The sequence below is a fragment of the Acromyrmex echinatior genome, chromosome 9 (genome assembly GCF_024713525.1).
Source record: "Acromyrmex echinatior isolate Ae372 chromosome 9, ASM2471352v2, whole genome shotgun sequence".
NCBI classification, from domain to species: domain Eukaryota; kingdom Metazoa; phylum Arthropoda; class Insecta; order Hymenoptera; family Formicidae; genus Acromyrmex; species Acromyrmex echinatior.
In genome coordinates this window covers 12373700-12397409 of record NC_141860.1, presented here as the reverse complement: position 1 = coordinate 12397409, position 23710 = coordinate 12373700, and the positions used below count along the sequence as shown (strand labels likewise).

Here is a 23710-nt window from a genome sequence, read left to right as displayed (position 1 = left end):
CAAATTGTAATCGCTTCGACCAAATATACTCGAATTTATTCGGCAAAGAAAATTTTCTGTTATATTCGAAGAACAAATTAAGAGTTACGTAATGCGAGTAGAAATAAAAAAAAATGTAAGACTAAATACCACGAGGATGCTCGATTGCATCGGACACTCCGAGCGACTTAGCGAAAGGAGTTTGTAACTCCAAAGAGAATAAGTTGCTGCAAGTTTCGTAATTTTACGCCGAACGAAATACACAAATACAAAACTACTCCAGCAGTGTGGCATTTTACGGTCAAAATTGTCAAGCTTAAGTTTTTTCAAGATCAAAGTCTGTCTGAAAAATCTCATAATTTTATTATTAAAAATCTGATCGTTAAAAATTTAATAATTAATTTGAATATTGTTGATAAAGCAATTATATGTAATAATCGAGAGATAGATAGATAGAGAGAGAGAGAGAGAGAGAGAGAGAGAGAGAGATAACAGTGATATTGACGGAGAGAATAATTCCATAATCGAAAAATATCAGCTACATCGCTAGCTACAACGAGAAAGTGCTCGATCATATCGAAAGTTCTGACCAACTAAATTGGCGCAAAGGGATTGTCGAGACAAAAAAGAAACACAAGTGGATCTATACGAAGTGTATCCATTCAACTCGACGAACTCGGAACTGCAAACCATTTTGTTACTACTTTACTCATTATATACACTGTGTAAATATATATATATATATATATATATATATATATATATATGTAGGGTGATCCATTTCAAACGTAATGAGTCGAATATCTTAGAAAATATGAAAGATATGGAAAAATTTTCAGATAAAAGTACGGTTTGAAAGGACGCAAATATTGATAAAATTAATTTTCTAAGAAAATCTATTTTTTAAAATCATATGAACGAACGGTATCGCCTATAAGTTTTTGAACTTATATGATTTTGAACTTATATAATATAGGCATTATATGATTTTTTTCTACATAATATCATTCCATTGATCCTCATTAAAAATATTTAAGTTATCGAAAAATTAGTAATTTACGAAATAGTTTATATTTTATTCTGGCACATATTGATATGAAATATTACAAACGTCTCGTAAACTGATATATATATATATATATATATATATATATATATATATAAAACATTACATATACATTTTATATAAAAGTGCGCGTTTTTCTACCGACGAATTTCGATTCTCATGAAAGAGACAAATATAAGTCTCGCGAAGCAATTGAAACTAATTATATTATACTCGCTTCCACCAATTAACTTTAATCTCAATTTAACTTACTCTTCATTTCTCTCTAGTTATAAGAATTAGAAAAAGAAGAATAAATTGAACGAAAATTAAAGTTTTATATTAGTGGAAACTAATATTAGTATATATATTTCAACTCCATTTAATTGCAATGATAACATCAAGACTAAGAATATTATAAATTTTTTAAAACATATATAAAACGCATTTAATATATTTCTTTTGCGGAAATTTTATATCTCAAATAATTAATTAAATACAAAATTCACAAATGGAAAGCGATTACATTAGAATATTTTAAAAGTGATTTCTACGAAGATAATTTGAAAACCATACTAGGAAAGTGTTGAAACTTGGCTCTTTATAGAAAAGATAGATTTTTCGAACGTTCCATGAATGTGTCCCGAAGAAAGTACGTAACGACCGTAAAAAGAAAAAGAACAGGTCGCGGAAAAGCAATCGAAAGTAATGTTGCGCGTGCAAAGGGTTTAACAGAGCGAGAAACGAAAGCAAACCCAAAGTCAAAAGAATATTCCATGACACCACGGATAGAATTAACGGCGGGTGATATGTATGACGTTGGGATCTACATCACGGGGTTCAAGAAGCCTCGTGCGCGAGGAGGAAGTATAATAATTGGATGTCAACACCCACGAGTGTGTGCGGAACATTCGCGCACGTACATTTCGCCTAACATGCCATTCCATCCATTCCAGGCCGTCGCGTCTCACCCTTTCTCAGTCTTTCCTCTCGTTCTCCCTTCCGCATACGGTGAACCATACAGTGCTCTTTTTCCTCCTTGCACCGATCCAGCTGTGCGTATAAATAAAATAAAGCTCCTTTTCCTGGCTGCTAACGCATCCCGACGCATCAAGTGCGATTCCAAAGCGAAAAAAGAAATGGTCAACGGCGTCTTGGCGGAGCCCAGCGGAATTACGTTGCGTCGTTTGAATCATTTATCTCGTGTCTGGTCTTGTGCGACCTCGAAGAAACGACGGATCGAGATAAATGACTACCAAAGATAAAGCAGTTAAAACTTGCACAGTTAAAACTAATGTCAGAAGATTCGAAAAGAAAAAAAAATTATAATTATTTATAGGCTAGCATTACTTTCGATTTATCATGGAGACGATAAATTGATGGACAATCTCTCTCGTTAAAATTTCTATCAAAAACATTTTGCCATCCAATTATAACTGTTTTAAAAAACAAAAAAAATTATTGTACTTTTTACGAGTCATAAATTTTCGTTACAAAATCAAAAGTAAAATTATTCACGTGAAAATAATTATCGTGTAGATGTGTAAGTATACGAATAAAGTAGGAATGACAAGATCGATTGGACTCTCGCAGAATCACGAAATGCACTTCGCTCATCCATGTTATTTTCAGTCATTCCGTGCACTCTATTCTTGCACATCTGTCTCGATCTGTGGCAAAATAAACATTTCTACACAATGTACGGAGTCTGATGTGGAACAATCTTGTGACCGTTTGTCCTAGAGTCGCAACAGTTGTATTTCGCGCTTCTATATCGATTTTCCTCGATAGTTTGGCACGCTGATGTCGCTGATGCATCCGGTGCATTGTATTTATATTAATTGAAAAATATTAGATGAACTTTCCAAAAGAGTGCGACATTTGAATATTAATCACGTATTTATTAGTTTACGAGCTGCATTTTAATGACCATGTATTAATTTATAATAATTTGAATCAATATATACATATAATTGCAAGGCAATATTTTAGTATTATAATCACTAAAATATGTATATGTAATACACGTTTAATGATGTATGCTCAAATACTGAAGTGCATTTTGAATTTGCAATCGTTGACGTAATATCGCATCTAATACGGTCGCCTCTGTTCCTAATAAACCTATTGCCATGCTAAATTAACAGATATAGACACGAGTCGCGGAAGACTTATCAAAGCGTCTAACTATTGACAACGTTCTACCCCAATTGCTCTAATCGCTAGCTCATATCCCTGCCTCGAATTCATTTCCATAAGTACTTGATGACTTGGTTATATCGCGACATTTGCAAATAAAAGTTTATAAATATATTTTCTACTGTTATAAATAAACAAATAATTTCAGTACATTAAAAAATGGGAGCAGTTAAAAAATGAGTACAGTTTTATAATATTTTGAAGAGTTGAAAAACTTAATAGAACAAAAACTGTCAGTATTAATTTATCAATATATTGATAAAGCGATGTATATGTGAGTATTGATTCAGAAATCAATTCCTTGAGACGTTACTTGAGTATTACTTATTCAAGTATTAGGCGTTGGAATTAATTCGTAGCGTTTTTAATGAAAGAATGTTATTTATTTCACATGAGCATTAAAAAATACATTAATGAAAGTACTTCCCATCACTTGTAAAACGCTACAATTAGTAGAATTAATTCCAACACCTAATATATATCACTTTCCACAGATCATAAATACAGATTAAATAAAAACGTGTAAAGAGCAATTTTTTGAACTGCAAATTTTTTGAACACTCGGATTCTTGACACTTCAACAAGAATTGCAATAAAGTAGTTAATATTTACGTTAGCCATGAAGAATGTCGATTTGTTCTTCCCTACTATATGATTATGTGTACCGCTTGTCCATCAAAATTACAGTTATAAACGCTCTAACAATAATCTAAGCCATCTGTTCACCAATGCAATTTACGATTGTAAGGAATCTGACAATAGAATTAATGTTACGGCATAATATATTTCTAATTTTCTGTAACTTTATTCAATCGCGAAAATATTGCAAAATAGTCATATTTGAGGTCTTTATAAAATTGGCACTCCTAAATGCGAATTTTTACAAAATTCATATGGCGTTTGATTGTTCATAATTTGTCAGCATTTGTTAAAAAATCATTTCTGTCCATCCTGCAAAAATAAAGTATAAACAAAGAAGTAGTGCAAATTTCGGCAGGAACACTCACAAAAATTATTATTTATGGATAAATATGGACAAATTCGGCACTCATGATATATCAATTTTGTAAAAATTCGTATTTAGGAGTGCCAGATTTTCACAGACCTTCATACGTGCAGGACAGCACATATTCTGAAGGTTCGTCCCCATCGAAACCGATCAGCATACTGGTTTCTTCTTCTTCTTCTTCTTCTTCTTCTTTCTTTCTTTCTTTATAAAGAAAGAAGAAAAACAAGTCACAATTGGCTTCGGTGAGGATGAGCCTTAAGAGATACTCGAAACATTCCAAACTTTTAGTATGTCGCAGTAAACATAAATTGAAATTGAAACTGGAATTTTATCTAAGGTTTCGTTTTACCACGCTCGAAACTTTTCCACACAATGACAAGTGGTTCAAAAGTGTTCAAGATTTCCGTAAGACATTAAGCAGATCTATAAATCTCCGCGACACTACATATTTCTATCTGCTAACGTTCAGATGCATACGCCAATATGTGAGTGTCTGAAGTTTCGTGTTAAAACGTAATGGAGTCACGAAAGAATTGTTGTTCTCGTCCTTCAATGTCCAACGTCGTCGTATTTCGTTCTCGCACGTTCCTGTATTTATGTATTACATACGCCCGAGTTGTTTCTGGCAAACCGTTTGTTGTGTCGCTGCAATTTATAACTGTATCCTGTATAAGTTATCATTTCCACCACAGTTACAGCTCCGAATATTTTGCATCTTATATTAATTGCAAATCTCTTATTAAGATCGATATATCAGTTTACCGTAAATTTCCATATCATGTTTCATTAAAATTCACACGTATTATTTCCAACGTAAGCCGCATTATATTGAATACATAATAAAGCTACTCCCCAGAACATGTATCAGTTCATCGCTCGCTACTTCCCGCGCTTCTTACGCAACCAGAAACGGCATAGCGAGTAACTTCGCTGGAGACGTTGCCCGCGCGAGATCATAAATTACCGGAGGGGCGCGTAGTACCCACGTAGAGCACCGTCACCCATGGCACCCATAGGTATGCGAGGTATTTCAGAGCCGGCGAGGGTTCCTCGACTACATACGTAGCCGATAAGAAGGTGCCGGTACACGCCCCCACCCAAGTTCGGTACGGTCGCCAAGTGGCCGACAACTAACGACCGGTACGTGGAGTATACCTACTTTACAGCAGAGCCAAGGAATATAGCGGACGAACGAACGGAGACGTGCATGGTGCAGGCGGAGTGGCGCGTATACATGTATACATACGTATATATGTGTATATATATATATATATATATATATATATATATATATACACTTATGCACGTATACGTGTACACATATGCCCACCAAGGCAGCATGCGGCGAACCGGGCATTGGCGAAGAGAGGGAAGAGAGCAGTTTCATGCCCAGCGAGTAGTCGGGCCTCAGAATCGCGCGGAGCTCCAGCTCGGTCTCTCCAGTCGCTCAAGCACGCCGTGACCAGAGAAACCAGCCAGCCCAGCTCCTACGACACATTCCGACAGCTCACCGTAAAGTTATATGAAGACCTTCTTCGAATTGCGTTCCGAAATACCTGTCCGTGATAGCGGTCTCTCGTGCCACGTTGTTGCTCCAAAACAAGCGTCACTCGCGGAATCTCGCCGTTTTAGTGTGTCGATCAAACGCCACGAGACCGAAAGAACGACGTTAGAAACCGATACCGATCTGGATCGACCTGGAATCGATTTAATATAGCCCTTTTCGGGGTAGTACTATATTACGTTTTATTGTTCTCGAGAAGATTAAACGTGGTATTGATTCTGTGTGTTACAAAGAGGATCTGTGTACGTCGATTAACCGCTACGATCTGAATCGGTCTGGAATTGTTCCAATGTAAGACCACGTTTCAAAGTGTATTACTGTATATTTCTATTCTTTGTTACATAAAAATCAAACATTGTATCGACTGTGCATCGAGAGTCATATCATCGTGATTCAAAAAAAAAAAAACGCAAGTCATGTGAGGAATTTTATCATTTTAGTGCATCAATCGAATTCTACAGCAATTTTACGCGTTATATTCATATTTACCAGAATATGAATATAAAAATTGTTCAATAAAATTCCAGCCAAAGAAATGTGTTCGTGCGTGCGTGTTATATGCTGTGAAAAGATTAAAAGTCCTTCTAAAAGGGTACATCACTCATTGAGTGCACTTCATCATCTGGATTAAATAGTATACTAATTTTACGTGCTGACAAATATATATATATATATATATATATATATATATGTATATATATAAATCGAAAGCTCGGCGAGCTTTGATCCGTTTCGAACAAACGGCAGATTTATGTTATCAGTTATAATACTACAATATGCAGTCTGCTGTCGCAAAAACATGAAATGTCTCATCAATTTTGCGCTTTGCCGTGGGGAATATTCCAGGAGTTCGTTTCAACCGAACAAAAATTTCGCAATACTTCTTGCGAAGTAGAGAACATATGTTTCGAAGAAACGGACATAGCAACACTTCGATTGAACGGATCGTTGATTCCTCGCGTGTAGGATTAAGGAACTTTGCCATGAGATCGTTCCGACCGGGAAACACGCGTGCGGTTTGAGGATAAACATCGTGTTCTCATGTTGTAATTTCGGAGTTACCAGTTATTTCTATCCACAAACGCAGCAGTGTAACTTGAAAATTCGACGTGCATTCGCGTCTCGCTGAAATTACCAAAACTTTCACGAACGGGAAGCGAAAGTTCGTAGAACGCTAGAACGTTATGTGCCCTTACTTGAATAGATGATGTTTGTTTGTGAAGATTTCTCTAACCTGTAAAGACCCGTCTAAGGATTATCACCAGACAAATAAATCCAACGAATCTTTTACCTGAGTTTCTTTTTTAGAGCCTTGACGTGCAGCTATACACTGCATCATGCAGTGATGACACTATACAATCCATTAGCACAAAAAAGCGTGAACATGCATACACATCGAAAGCACGACAAACATCAATTAAAGAAATGACTTCATATTATTCGTATTGACAATTCAAAGTGATGTTGCGCGGAATTATCTACATTTTTTCTTAATATATAGACGAAAATATCTTTTTAATTAATAAAACGAATATTTTCTTAGATATGTGTGCGATATAATCACGAAATTGTTATAAACATTTATAGAACTCTAACGACGTACATTACGTACGTACGTAAATGTACGTACCGTGGAATCCAAAATTACGAAGAAAGGAAAATTCAAGATATGTCAAGATATTCAAGATATCATCGAACGCAATAAATGACGAGAGGACTTTCCCCAGAGATCGAAAAATCTATTGAAATACGTGCACCAGCAGCAACATAATTACCCAGCCTTCGCATCGTGAGCGACGCGACGAAAACATGCGTGAGTAACAGTATAGAATAAAAATATTGAAGAATCGAACACTGGTCAAACACGTTAGGTCACTAAAAATAGAGAATAAAGCCGCGCGTTCGTTAGCGGATGCAGGTCGAAAAGTAAATCAGACTCCACGCATCAAGGCATCTTAGCGATTAACACGTAACGATTGCAATCGAGAATTTCGCAGAAGGATCATTTGTGGAACCAGTTCGCCCACCACGTGCACATACGTGACCGGCTTGAAGAACTGAATCGTGATGCTCACCCGTGAGTCTGTCGATTCACTTCTCTCGATACATTATTCAAGGATAAATGCAAGTTACGCATGGTCAGTCAGTCGAGACTGCAAACGTTCTGTTGCCTTTTTTACCACTGCCAATGCAATTATCGGCGCAACAAAGCGTAATTTTTACATAATCCTAACCTTGACGAAATTAAAAACGCGAACTTGAAATATTGTCGCGACAAAATCTATATCGTAAAATGGAATAACACTGGTCCAGCCGGGACAACTTTGATCGAAATTTTAAAAAATATGCCTAGACAGCACGAATTCAAAATCGATACATCATCATAAGATACGTTATTAGAAGTACAAGAAAAAAAAATCATATAAATAAAAACAATTTTTTTCTTTTCTAAAACCGAAATAAATTTAACTTATATATATATAGTTCTTCAAAGCATTAATTAAAAGGTCTGTTCTTTTGAACTTCTTGCACAGTTCGTCTTTTCTCTTTTCCTTTCTAAAGCGAAGAGAAAAGGAAGAAAGATGGATCGTGCAAGAACTTTAACTAAAAAGAACAGACCTAAAATTAAATACATGTAAATTGATTTTCCATTTTATTCTGCATCTTAAAAAAGACAAGAAATTATTTAAATCTCACTCAATTTCTTAATTAACGTTTTTAGCGAATATATTAATTTGACTTAGTTTTGTGAGATAGCAATTTTTACATCTTAAAAAGTCTTTAAAACGTTTTATATTCCGACTTTGATATCTGTCTGAGTATTATTAAAATTTGAGTCAAAGTCCCCCAATTATTTTAGTTTTTTTTTTTTTTAAGTCAAATTATTCCATTTTGGTAACTGAGATCTTCGTAAAAATTTATCGCCATTTTTTTACGATTTTGCTATTTTAAATTGTTCTGAGAAATAACACATTAAGTTTCCGGACTAAATAACACCGAATATAATTTGTCAAATGACCGAGAGATAATGATGAAAATGATCGTTATTTGACAAACTCACGGTAATCAGTACTCATAAACAACCATGATACTTATTTGACGAGAGACAAATTGCAACAAATTTACGAACAATTTTGATTCTTGATGATACTATTATTTGTTGTATCATTATATGTCCTACTTTTCTCGAGCATGTCGCTCGCTAATCAGATAGAAAGTAATAAATGCCAGTAATGAGAGAAGCTCCGCGTTAACAATTTCCGTAGCGCGGCACGTGGGAACACGTTTAGTTGCGTTTCACGTGCATCATTCGTACGGTGTAATATGTTTATTAGACGAATTCGCATATTCGCAATAATAATCTAAATAATTCGTCAGCGCATAACCCAAGATACGCGTGCACGAGTTAATTAGATACCTTCTTGCCATTCTCCCTCATCCCCTCCGCGATATTTACGTAATAATTTAGCAGCACCGTGCACACAGATTGCGGCCTTCGTGTTAATTTAATTCGAGATTTATCATTTGTACGATATCGGATATTGCATCTGCTAACCATAACGTCTCTCGACGTGCCTATTATACCTCTATGCAGTGAAATATCATCAGAACATCAATCAGAATTCAGAATTCAGAATTCTCTCTGTAACGAAGATTGATAGAATAGCCAAACGTTCCTTGCATCAATAGACGCGTAATTTGGAACGCTTAACTAAAATTTAGTATCAGCTGGGATTATATCTCAAAATATGAAATGTAAAAATGATTATTATCCTACAGTTAAAATAACTATTTTTTAAATAAAATTAATAGAGATTGTTATCTAAAAGTGTTAATTAAAAAATTGAGATTTAAATAATTTCTTGTCTCTTTTCAGAGAACCAAACAAAAAAGCAATTTAATTAATGCTTACGGAACGAATGAAAAATATGTACATGTACACGCTCATGCACGTTCACATATGCATGCATGTATAAATTAAAATTTTGGTTTGTAAAAAAAAATATTATTTTTTTATCTGTATTATTTTGGTTGTATTCCTAACATACAACTAAAACATATTAAATAATATTTTATTAAATGTTTTAGCAACACAACAATTGATTTTATACGAGCATTTATGAATATTTATGTTAACGCTAATGTTGATAGATGAGGATGAATTCGTATTATCTCCTAAGAATTACATGCGTAAACCCGCAATAGATCAATAGAGAAATATCTCTGCACACACCGTTATCTAAACTCAATACGTCACCCCAATATCGATGGAAAGTGGCAAAACCTGTTTAGTTTCTGCATGTAATTCACCTGCTACTTTAATCTCATCGTTTTCCACGTCGCGTCCTTCATTCAATTTATCACCTGACTTTGTGAAACAATAAGTATTAAAAAATAAAAGATAAAATCTCAGAACGTTCAGAGTGATATATATTTCCTTTAACAATTATATCTGTCACTTTTTTTTAACTAACAGATAAAAAAATCATCGCTTCGATTGTCGAAGCGATTCAAACGAAGTCAACAGGACACTTCAAAACAAAAGATTGGCAATATTGTTTGAAACAAAGACTTTTTAACCAGTGACCACTACAAAAAAAGAACAATCCATCTTGATTCATTCGCTCGAAGCATTTTATTGCCCATGACGAACCGACGAGCATTGCACGGGATGAAATGCGAGTAGCAGCTGAAAATCACGGGAAACGCTGACAGGTAATTCAATCTCTGCCCAATGCACTATAGACATCGAGATATACTTTGTGCAATAGAAAAAAAAATTCCTGCGACTAACGCATTTCGCGACTGCACAGAGAGAGGTATAACTTAATCACTTTATATTATGTCTTTATTTCAATACTAGAACTACTCAAAACATTTTTAGTACTAGAAGGAACATAGAAATTTATAATATTTAATAATAAAAAATAAATCATAAATTAACAACGATTAATCAAATCTTTGTAATATAACCGCACAAGCACAAGAAAACAATAACTTCCACTCTATTTAACTTATTAATCGCAAGTAAGAGAGATGAAAATAATACGATATACACCCCTATTTGGAAAGAACATCTCGTAATATCATCATCCGGGAAACTGACGTGTAATGCGCACGTGTGCACACAAACTTATACACAAGTATGTGTACCATCAAGCCAACAAGCAATATCTGAGCAACAAGCTTAGGTGCTTGGATATAATGGCATGCTTGTCCCCTTTCTCTGACCATCCCTTTGTGGAGATCGATTCATGCCACACGATACATCATCACGAAACTTCATCTTTTTCTATTTGTGCAAATTATATGAAAATTTTCCCTTTTACGCTCGAGAAGAAATACATTCCGATCACATTGAGAGTAAAATATCATAACTACACTATATTGTACAAAACTTTTTACTAAAATGAACACAGGATGTTTAAGTACATTATTAGATCGAATAAAATTTCAACGACTGATTTCAACGATGTAAAAAACTGATCTAGAAAATTTTGTGGTTGATAATCGCGAAAATATTAATGTTAAATATATCTTCGATATTAAAAATATTATAATTTTGAAAAAAGATTAAAATGCACATTGAAAACGCTCGTTTCTCGGATAATGTCAAACCGATTTTACTTTTCTGCCGACTGTGTTGTGTCCAAATTACCAAAAAGGTTCTTTGCTCGTTACGTATAAGATTCGCAATGGAAACAGCATTAACCAACGACATTATCGTAATCATAATGCGCGTTATGATGCAAGCACCAAGTTGCGCCATAATCAGCAATATTGCGCATCGAAACGAAACGCAAATTGCACGCGCGAGTAAAACCGAATGCGCGGCTGCCGCCGTTTCATCCTCGCGATTGTGATTCGTACAAGCGCAGAAATGTCCGCCACAAGTATAAATCCTTGGCGGTGCAACCGACTATGAAATTATCGTTCTGATGCTTAAGAGCTCCAACTATACATCATCTTGGTCACGTAGCCCTTCACCTTTCCATCCGTCTACCTATCCATCCGCCTCTTTTCCACCATCCCGATTCACCCTGATTTTCTCTCTCTCTCTCTCTCTCTCTCTCTCTCTCTCTCTCTCTCTCTCTTTCTCTCTTCTTTTTCATTCTCTTCGTCATCAAACATAAACGTGAAATGCAGTTCTTGCAAAAGACTGCACTAATTAATCGCGACATGCATTTCGCCTACGATTCATTACATTTTCACTCTCGACCCCTTTTTTCAGGAAAGATTTCCTATAAATGCTCATCTTTGGGAAAGGAAATTCGTATTAAGTTCATTATCCAGTTAACTCGTACGCTCTCTTCTTTCTCTTGCCGACCTGATGCGATTATCCCCGCTCGTTTGCTTTGATCGAGATTCGTTAAGGGGAAACTGAGGTACTTAAAGATCCAACCCGGAACGGGACTGCGCCTCGAGCGACCGATAATATGCAACGATGCAGCATCCGAGCGGCCAGACTCACGGAATGAAATCGAAGTAATTATTCAACGAATGTAGAAATACTCATATAAAATTATATCTTTCGATGCGACTGGCAAAAAATGTTTGCATTATTCAAAAAAAATGTCAAAATTTAAACGTTCATATATTTCTTCTTAATGTTGGAATCATATTTGTTTAATATTTCCTGATTATTACATATTTAAATGTTTTTATCGATATTTTAATGATCGTACATATGTAAACCTTTATATCAATGTTATAATAATCGTTACAGCAAAATGTAAATATTATTAACAATAATATTTGCTTTTAAAATATTATATAGATAAGAAAAATGGAATAGTAATTAAAATGAAATATTCATATCTTTGACATATAAAATTAAAATAATGTAAAGAAATTTTAAAAAACATGAGGTATCTAAAAAAAGATAATATATTCGCGGAATCGAGATTTAATTACGTTAGTTCGTCGGACGGAACTTTATTCAAGTTATTCACTACGGATCGCGAATTGTTTAATTTTGATAGATAAACAGATTACGTATGTATTAAAGATAAATATACAGACGTGATAAAAGTTTTAATCTCAAATTCAATTAAATCATTGTTAAAGGTTATAAAAAAAGAAATGTTGCGCACATTGGTAAAAAAAAGTAATAAGAATAATCGTGATATAAAATCATGATAATGAAGTGAATGTGATAATATAAATTCCCAGATAAAATTAGTAATCATAAAATCATAAAATCTCATATATTAATAATTATATTAAAATGCAATAATTCCGCTTTTTCATACAAAGGAAGATGTAACATATTATATTTGTTTATTACCATCATTTATATCTACTGTTATTTAATTAAAAAAGAATTTAATATGCTCTACTTGAGATATTTTTATATACCAACTAATGGTATGCAGACAGCTAATTTCTACGAGTGCAATAATGAAAATAATTAAGACACACCATATGCCAAAAAAGGATCAAGAAATCAGCAAGCATATCGTCGATCGAAATTTGTGCACATCATAAGCAGCGTACCATGCTCTCCCTCCCATTATATCATGCTAACAGAGTACGTACACAATACGTAAATGAAACGGTTCAATATACGGGCTACGTTCGTACGTATCCAAGTACGTACCGCTAACGCCCGCATTTCGTTAGCATGAATAGCGCCAGATAATCTAGGAGACATTCTATTCATAAAAAAAAACAAACGATTAGAACGAAACGCTCACGCGAGTGCCCGCACTTAGAGATCTAGATACTCAAAGTCGAGAGGTTGACAGCTGAAGTATTAAAGGCAGTATGTCAGCCTACGGCATCGCAACATTATCGCGTGAGCGACGTGTCATTAACAGACTACATAATCGGTTTGTGTACACGTTGAGCTATATTGAACGTTAGTATTCAACGTGTTTGATAATCAATTGATTTTTCAAATCACGCCTTGGACGACTTATGCTGCTAAACAATTTTATTTAATATAAGCACACTTGTACCTTCACATATACTCATCAAAGTAGCTTGAAACTATTACGCAGGGTATATACCGGAACGGAAATCTTGATTCTAATAATTTTACGGACAATTTAAAATTAAATCTTTTCTTAATTAAAATACTAAAATATTTTGTGCGAAGTTTTTTTTATATCAAAAAGAAATTAACTGCTCAACTAAAGACTAATGGATGGTTTTATTATTTTTTTTTTATATGTTTTCGGAATTTTCAGACAACCGAGATGTGATTATTAAAATATCTAATGCGGTTAATTAAATTAGAAAATTTATAAATTTAAAGAATAGTGAGCATTTTTCTTTAAAATATCCTGTAAACTTATAAAATTCCTTACTTATTTTTTTATGCATCATATGCTTTTAAAAATTAACTTTAAATTAATTTTGATTTTAATTTAATATAAATCAATATAAATTTAATATGAGCTTATGTATTACAACGTAGTATAAGATTTTGTATTTATTCATAAAATAATTATTATATTATTATTTATATAAAGAAAAAATTCCAAAAGGACTTTAAAAATTAAAATTGTAAGAAACGTTTCATAACTCTAAACTCCATACTTTTGAAATCCAGAGAGTGTAAACAGCATGTAAAATATTTAACGTAACGCTCGCAGTACTCCGTGATTTAATCAGATCGCGTGGCTTTCATAATAGTTTCGTTATTACATTTTCTCAAGCGCCTCGACATATTTTACATGGAAGATGCGCATCTGGAAGAGAGCGCGGGACTCTTCTTGTTGCGCGTGTATAATGACTGAAAGTCAGTCGCGTATATATATCATGCGGTGTGCAGAAATGCATGCAAGCGCTGACAGTGCATTATTGCGGCTTAGAATCCACGGTGGCTTGCGCTACTCGTACATTAGTAGCTGACCGGCTGCATAATGACTCTCACATGCAAGAGAATCCCAGGCCGTTATTAGGCGTATTACACGCTTTTTCTCGCGAGCATATACCTAATATCTACTCGGCACGTACCGCTGCAGCAACGTGTAGAATGCAAATGGAGGATACTTATCGGACTCGTGTGGAAGCGCCGCTGGGAGAATTCCGATGGGTGGATCGACGATGGCACTATCGCTCTCTCTCTCTTTCTCTCTCTCCCTCTGCAACGACGATTAAATCCTGGGAAACTGCTGATCGATGGCGAAATCGATATGTCCCTCGCAGCCGCTCGAGCATTCTCGCGATTTCCAAAGTCACGATTGTCTGCGACCACTTGTCTCTCCTCTCTCTCTCTCTCTCTCTCTCTCTCTCTCTTTCTTTCTCGTGTTACATTATTAGTTACATCGGAAGAGTCGTGGGTAGAAAAAATTTTTTTCATTTTTGAAAACCTAATCGCTTCTCGTGATCCTAAAAACAAATATTCGATTTCATTTAAAAAACGTTTTAGACATTTTTTCATTCATTTCACTGTAAGTTTCTTACCAGAATTAACTCCAATACATGATGAAGACGAAGCTATATAATTAGGGAAGAAGTTCCGTCATGTTGTCCCTTCTTAACACGTTTTAGATACTTTTTTGTTGATTTCGTTGTACGTTGTTATAGGATATATATCAGAATGATTTCAATGTATGAAGGATGAGGCTACAATTAGAGAAGAAGAAACGTAGTATTGTCCTTTCGAACACTTTAGACATTTTTTTATTGACTTCACTGTGTAATTGCTGGCCAGAATTTACTCCAGTACAGAGACGAGGCTGTATAACTAGAAAAGAAGAAGCGTTGCATTGTTCTTTCTGCTTGGATTCCTGATCTCCGTCGACATTCGAGCTTTCGAGCTCCAAGATCCGTGCGCTCGACGATTGCACACACTATGTGTCGCATCGAAGACGAACGGATTCGATGCGAGAAACGCAATTACTCCTGACACAGGAAAGTTTACACACTTTGTACGCCGATACGGTTGATGTCACCTTGAACGCGGCAACAGTTAACTTAGTCCACGGTTGCGGGCAGGTCAACGATGACGTCACGGGACGAAATGAAGCGGAGCGAAATTAACAAGACACGCACTTTTATATCCACTCGCGTTCACTTACGTTCATTCACGTTGACTATAACTGTAACTAGATAGTTTTCGCAAAAGCTCACCGTCTGTTGCACCATTCTAAATTAAGACAGTAAATGAAGCCGAACGACTCCGAGACGCGAGCACAAAATTGACGCACAATCTCAGTTTTAGATTCGTGAAATTCATAAATATTTTTCGACTTTCAATCAATAATCATCGCGCAGCAAAGTCAATTATCGTATATAGAGAGAGATGGATGATAATAATAATTTATTCACCAGTTGATACGCCATCATTGCTCCCTTCGATCAAGTCCTCTGATCGTCGACAGTTCTAGATTCCGAACACAGATACGCAGATACGAATGACCAATCGAAAATTAAGACGCATCCGCGATTATGTTTCGGCAGGTAATTAACCCGACACGATCATCGTCTGCCCGATGTCCACTGAACACGACATAAACGCGACACAACCGAGCCGAAATTCAAAATGTCCGACGAGAACTTCACACCGACGCGATGCAGCGATGCTACGTCGACGCTTCGAGAATTCGCTCGACACTCCCGATTGCACAGCACATCTCAGGTGAACAAATAACGTAAAACGATACGTTCGGATCACTGCAAACACTGACCTGCCGCGAACGACACCCGCTGATTGCGAATAGCGGAGCACGACGCGAAATAATTCAAAATATTCAACGGCAACTTCACACCGACGCGATTCGCGACGCTTCGAGAATCCGTTCGACACTCCCAATTACGCGACACATCTCAAGATTCTCGAGCGAGTTAATAACGCAAAACGATGCATCCACGGATCATTCCAGACGCTGACCCGAGAATTCGCTCAACACTCTCAATCGCGCGATATATCTCAGGCGAGTGAATAACGTAAAACGACACATCCACGGATCACAACGGACACTGCACACCCGCCGCGAACGACACCCGCCGATTGCGAATAGCGGAGCACGACGGGAAATAATTCAAAATATTCAACGGCAACTTCACACCGACGCGACTCGCGACGCTTCGAGAATCCGTTCGACACTCCCAATTACGCGACACATCTCAAGATTCTCGAGCGAGTTAATAACGCAAAACGATGCATCCACGGATCATTCCAGACGCTGACCCGAGAATTCGCTCAACACTCTCAATCGCGCGATATATCTCAGGTGAGTGAATAACGTAAAACGACACATCCACGGATCATAACGGACACTGCACTGACCCGTCGCGAACGACACCCGCCGATTGCGAATAGCGGAGCATGACGGAAAATAATTCAAAATATTTAACGGCAACTTCACACTGATGCGACTCGCAATGCTTCGAGAATTCGTTCGACACTACCGATTGTACGACACATCTTAAGATTCTCGAACGAGTTAATAACGCAAAACGATGCATCCGGTCGGATCACAGCGGACACTGACTTACTGCGAACGACACACGATTACGGATTACTTACTAAAGCGCGGAGGTGAATAGTTCGGAGTGTTCCGCGGCAACTTCGCACCGATATCACTCCGCCAACGTTCCGAGAATCCGCTCACATTTTCAATCGCGCGATATACCTCAGACAAGTGAATAATACAAAACGATACATCCACAGATTACAGCGGACGCTGCACTGACCCTCCGTGAACGACACACGCCGATACGAATAGCGGAGTTTGACGGAAAATGATTTAAGCCCGATCTACATAAGGCATAGAACACGACTCGTAGGTCGCGTGTTGCGTCAGCCAATCAGATATGTCAATTTAAAAAATGAGGCTTCGAGATTGGCTGACGCAACAAGCTTGCGATCGGCTTGCAATTAATGTAGAACCGGCTTTATGTAGATTGAATTTTAGAATATTCGACGACAACTTCACACCGACGCCGACATTCCGCATGGCGAGTGCGAAAATGGAGACTCTGGCTGATTTATCATACGTTTTGATCTCCGAGAATTCGCTTGATACTTCCGATTCCACACGACACGTCTTGAAATTTTTGAGCGAATAATGTAAAACGACACGATTCATTTCCTGAATTACAACGGACACTGGCTGGTTGTAAACGACATATATCCATTACGTCTAGTAGAAGCGCAACGGGAAACAGTAAGTACAAATACCAGTAAGTAAAAGACGGTTATGTACTCGTCGACACGAATGGTCACCGCTTGATTCATCCCGTACACTATTACGTAGTACGTATACGCGACTCGCTTTCACAATGAAAAACACGCGACGCAACTCGATTCTCCGAACTGCGAATCGACGACCCGAGCGTCGTGCGAGTAAAAACACAAAAGGGCGGAGAACCAAAACAAAATACGAACCCTCGCCCGGCATTCACTGATGATCGTATTTTAGGCTGCTTTCCGTTATTTTTACTAAAAGTATTGAAAATCTACAATTTACTTTGTACATTTCAGTTAATTTTCAGTACTCGTAATGAACATAAACGGAATTCAGTCTTAAGCCTGATTCCACTAATGTAAGTTAATGGCGAATTTGATTGGATATATTAAAGCCGTTGTACATTAATTTAATCTGCGTAGAAGTAAAATATAAATATTTCGAATTACAAAATACGGATTTTGCTTAATAACACAATAAAGTATATTGAGGATTTCATGATTTAATCTGTATTTATACTTATATTAAGCACATATTTTTACGTCAATTTGTGTATAACAACTCAACACATCAATGCGCCCATCCAATCGAATTCGTTTTAACTTTATTACTTTAATTTTGATTCAATTCTTCTAATTCTAAGAATGTATAGAAAAAAATAAATATAGTAAGTTATACCAAAATTGAAGTTAATCTTATATTAGTGGCCTTGTGCCCGTTTCAATGTAGACTAACTTTAATCTTAATTCAACTTACTTTTTATCTTTTTCTAATTCTTAGAACTAAAAAATTCTTAGAACTAAAAAATTAGCAAAAAATGAAAAGTTAGTCGAATCAAAATTAAAATTAAATTGTATTGATAGAAACGAGCATTAATAAGATGAATTATACGATATAGAACATCAAAATTGGCTGCCGTTAACAGAGAAAATAGTAAAATTTGTAATTGTTGCAAAATTCTTTTTATAATTAGTTTTATATTTAGATCCAGTAAGAAATTAGGAGCAAAACCAATCATATTAAAGAATTTGCAAAACTGTTTTGTCCGCTCAATCAGTCATTTTGACATCTATAGAAAGTCTATTGTATAGGAATGGCAAATAAAATATATGTGTGCGTGTATGAAATGAGAAATACAATTATACAGTTATGATATCAGATTTAAAAATATATTATATTATATTATTATTATATCATAATTCTTAATTTTATATCGCATTTTTATGCGATCTTAAATCTCAATTATCTTAATTTCCGAATTTCCGAATTAATTATATATTTGGCGATTTAAAATAATTTAGATATTTTTAGATAATTAACTACTAATTTAAAAACATCAATTCGGAAAATTATACATATACGAAACAAGCACGAAAAACATAACTTAATATAATTACTATAATATGAAAAAATTATAATTTCTAGTAAAAATAACATATTTTCCACGAGGACGTAATAAACCAAAATTATGTAATATATTCTAGTAATAAATTCCCTCCTATATAATATATTTTGATAAAATTTCAAAAATAATAAAAACATGAACGTGTAATTGAAGAAATTATTAATAAATATTTATTAAAAATATTATTAAAATTAATATCTAATTTTTATAAAATATTTACTGAAATTGACAATTATTAAAATTCTTTGGTACTTCTTATCTTATCAAATAGACATAAAAATGACAAGCATGAAACGGTCGCTAAAGTTGACAGCATTCATGGAACTGCGAAAGGACTTGGGCGGCATTAACTGCTTTAAATTAGTTCACAACGGATTACTTGAGAGCCACTGAAATGTTATTAGTTCGCCGGCAACATAATGAGATTGCATGCACAATCACATGCCGCTATTAGGTGCGTTGTGTATGATTTTCATGACGGCTAAGGACGTTAGAAGGTTTACTTTACTCAGTGAACCGCATTCACAGACCTGCGGAATTTCAGTAACCGGAACATTCCATCGCGAATTAAATCAACTGTACGATTTCTGCTCTAATTATGCCACGCGATATTGTTTTAACAGCAGCGCTAATCAATAATGCAGTCGGTGAAATTGTTAATTAGAGTAACGCACATGTATTTTTACGGTAATTAAAGTATCAAATATTAAATTTCACTATTTTGACTATGCATTACTCTGACAGTTCTACAAATTTAATTAGTTCTCCTAAAAAAAATTTATAGATTATTATGTTTCTAAAGTACTGACAATTTTTGTTTATTATAATTTGTCAAAAACAACATAGCTGTCTCTTCAGAAAAAAAGATAAAAAAGAAGGAAAAATGCATTTAATAAACAAACAAATTTTTCCTATCATATCTCTTTGTTAATGTAGAAAAAAGAAGGAATTTAAAGAGAATATATTGATGATTTTCTCTGATTTTTTCAAAAGACATACGTTTATGCCGACGTAACAGATTGCATGTCGCGTGACAAAAAAATGATGACAAAACGGTGACATGAATTGGTCCTTTTCTAAGTTTTCGGAACAAAAGCTCGAAGCGCAACGAACATACGAGCGCGATAAGTCTGCTATTCTCGACGCTGAGATAAAGCACAGAGAGCCTCGAACTGCCAAACTTCCGACCTCGAAGAACTTTAAACATCGTCATTCGGCCGATCCGAACTTCTAAAGCTGCAGCGCCGGTCCGGATTCTGTTCGTCACGCGCGAATGCAGGCCGAAATAGTAGCGCAATGGATATAGCAAATATCGCGTTGTACAACAGGGTGTACTCTCCATCGACCAATCTCGAAACTAAGTAATGCCGAAAGTTTAAGTCGAGTATAGTTATAATCCTGCGGTGGAAAAAAGTAACGCTTCGGTGCAAAACACTCTCGCGAAATTTCATCATCAGTAACGGGATCCCGTGGAGATAAAAAAGGCCGTCAACGTAATCTTGTAAAAAATTGTACACAACGGTTGAAATGAGATCGATATAAAAATATATAGGGCGGAGTGGTATTGTCCGAAATAACAGAAAATAACGTTCGCGAGCATCGAATTATTTCTAGAATTCTATAAATTTCCAGAATTCTAGTCGTATATACAAAAAAAAGAAATGTTTTTTTACTTTTTAAAAAATTCGAAAAAAATTTAGATAAAAAATGTGCATATAATGTTACCTTATTTCAAAATACACAATTTTATTAGGTGTTGGAATTAATTCGTAGCGTTTTACAAGTGATGGGAAGTACTTTCATTAATGTATTTTTTAATGCTCATGTGAAATAAATAACATTCTTTCATTAAAAAACGCTACGAATTAACTCCAACACCTAATAAAAAATGTTATCTTCGAGTTATTATCATAAATAAATTAAATAAAATGATTCTATGAATCATCAATTATATTCTAATTTTATAGTCCGTCCTATTCGTTCTTAAAGTATCATTCTTAAGTTTTTTTCAAAGAAAACAATCATATTCTACAAAAATGACATACAGTTTACAATTTATAAAATGTGTCATACTGACATATTTTATAAATTATAAACTGTATGTCATTTTGATAAATAAAAAAGAAAACATTTTACAGAAATTAAAATCTAAACATTTATAAATAAAACAGTTTTGATAAAATTCGAAGTTGTTTTATTTTGAATGTAGTCGTTTTTACTGATGAAAAATTTAAAGTAAACTGTTGATGATATTTCGAATTATGTGCTACTTTTGATGAATTATTCCACATATTATAATTATATTATTTTATAGAATTTTAAAATTGTCACAACTTAAAAAGAATAATTTTTAAAGATTGTGAAATGAAAATGATAAAAATGATATTTGATTATGTTTCTAAGATATTAATATTCTTTTTATCAATAATATTTGATTAGTCAATAATTTTTTATTGAGTTAAGAGGTAGCTCCCTCTTTTCTGAAAAACTTAATTTTTTTACTTGTCATTTTTTTGAAATAAAGGAACAATAATTATATTTTAAATAATAATATTTCATTGTGCTAAAAAATGTTTTTTATCAGGATATATGAATTAAGTATATTATAAAGAAAAAAAAAGTATAAAATAATGATATCCAAATTTATAAAAATTGTATGGTAATCTCAATTCGTTCATTAACGGAAAGTTTATTTAACAAATAATATGATTTTTTAATATATTAATGCATTTATTCTGAAACGATTACAAACAGGTACAAATTGGAACGGGTGTAGTTAAATTCTCCCACTTCCTCAGTCTATCGAAATTTCCTTATCTACCACCTGTGCCAGTGCAGATGAGGAATCGATACGAGTTGGAGTCATGGCTTTGTCTTATCATTAACGCGCATTCTTTCGTTATCAGCGTTACAGAATTCGAGTATTCTCATATCAGACCGATAAGTTTATGCCAGCCATCGCGAGTCGACAGTGATTTTAACATCGTGTCGCGTCTTCACCTACGCCTGTCGAATATTTTACGTCAGGTACGATAAAAATTTTACATATTTACGTGACCTTGTCTGTCGCTTTGCGTTTTGTGGTAAGAAGAGCGTTGATGCATACATTCCTTAAATGGATAAACCAGTGCTCAGCTCGTCTTTCTCGTTTAATCTTTACGAAATGAGTTTGATAATTAAGAAACATCACTTTATCGCAAAAGTTAACTTTGGATAATCATGCTGATGCTGATTAAACCTTCGAAAATTGCTCTGAACGTGCTATTACCATGTTATCGTTCGATATTTGCATAATCCTCCCTTCTCCAGTCGTAATTACGTACTGGTATTCCCTGGGGTTAGCAAATAGTATTTAATTAACTAGAACAACATCGATTTGTAACGCGTGCTACTGCGTCGAAGTTGCGTATAAAGTGTCAAAAATGCAAAATACAACTTGAAAGTTCTGAATTTTTCGTAAACTTTTTTATACATAATATCTCTCAAAATTAAAAACAAATAGTTTTTTATTCATGAAATGTAAAGGTATCTATCAGAATTTTCGACATCGGATACGTTATGGTTGAAAATTTTCTAAATTATATAACATAATGCGTTTATATATGTACGTGAACAGAGAAATTCTCCGTACAAGATGCAAATTCAGTAAATGTTTAAGCCCCAGCTTGAAACTTAAAGATTAAATCCCTTGCATTTATGAAACTCGACTGTCACGATTTCTCGCTTCGAGAACATTTCTAAACTCACAACTAGATAAACGTCGGGAAGACTATTATTACAGACTATTGCAAATGCTAATTTAACTTGATTCCTTCCTCTGTATTCTATCTTTGAAACGTTATCTGTCTCTTCAAATATAGCTTTGAGTCGTTGATCTACGTAAAGTCTTTATTAGATTAAAATTAGAAGATACGACTTCACAATCTAGAGAACAAATAAAAACAAATTCCTGAAATATCAAAATATTTATTACTCAGAAAAGTAATATCACTGAAAGAAGAATTTTTATTTCACTGAAAAAAGAAAAAAAAATATATATATATTATATATTTGTTAAAATATTGAATCTGATACTCAAAATTTTTCGAAATTTCTTTATATATTGTTTCCTTGCTCCAAAAATAAGATAACTCAAAAAATGTGATTATTAAAAGTGAAGATTACTTTATCAATCATCAAAAGTAAACTAACTTAACTTCAGTTTCTTCGTCAAATAGCACTTGTGACATTCTTAAGATTCAAAAAGATAATACCTACAAAAGTGACACACTTTAAATTGTGTCAGCTTTGTAAAGAAACAAAAGAGTCTTCTACAAAGAATATTTAGAATTAAGACAAATTTGATGATCAAAGTTTGAAGGAAAAA

General features: G+C 34.6%; 1 protein-coding gene and 1 long non-coding RNA gene across 3 annotated transcripts in view; both read left to right on the top strand.

The window, feature by feature from the left end:
* The window catches only part of LOC147908633 (uncharacterized), a 47307-nt gene extending 33388 nt beyond the window's left edge, over nt 1-13919 (top strand). Inside the window, exons 2-4 of the long non-coding RNA XR_015546171.1 lie at nt 7384-7609; nt 9674-10512; nt 12029-13919. This is a non-coding gene — a long non-coding RNA (uncharacterized LOC147908633). The remainder of the gene's footprint in view (nt 1-7383; nt 7610-9673; nt 10513-12028) is intronic.
* Nucleotides 1-23710, top strand: part of LOC105149832 (uncharacterized) — a 119217-nt gene that overhangs the window by 52121 nt on the left and 43386 nt on the right. The gene's annotated exons all lie outside the window — the stretch shown is intronic.